Source organism: Phyllopteryx taeniolatus, chromosome 7 (genome assembly GCF_024500385.1).
Source record: "Phyllopteryx taeniolatus isolate TA_2022b chromosome 7, UOR_Ptae_1.2, whole genome shotgun sequence".
In the NCBI taxonomy this organism is placed as follows: domain Eukaryota; kingdom Metazoa; phylum Chordata; class Actinopteri; order Syngnathiformes; family Syngnathidae; genus Phyllopteryx; species Phyllopteryx taeniolatus.
This window is the reverse complement of record NC_084508.1, coordinates 31,037,710-31,037,966: the sequence shown is the minus strand read 5'-3', so window position 1 is coordinate 31,037,966 and position 257 is coordinate 31,037,710.

Genomic DNA, 257 nt, shown 5'->3' with positions numbered 1-257 from the left:
CCCGCCCTTCCCGGATGTGCGCTATGCGTTGCGATTGGAGATCTGCAGGCAACAATGATCTCCTTTGTGCAGTTTACCCTAAACGCTTACGAAATGACTCGAGCGGCCATGTCGCATTCGTTGGAACTATGAAGAGCACGGGCGTTTCTTTCGCTTATGTTGCCTTTTCTTTGCATTTTCATGACCTTCGCAGCAATATTCACTGGTTTGAGGAGACAATAGGGCTTTGACGCTATTTGGCCGCGCGGGGGCGACAA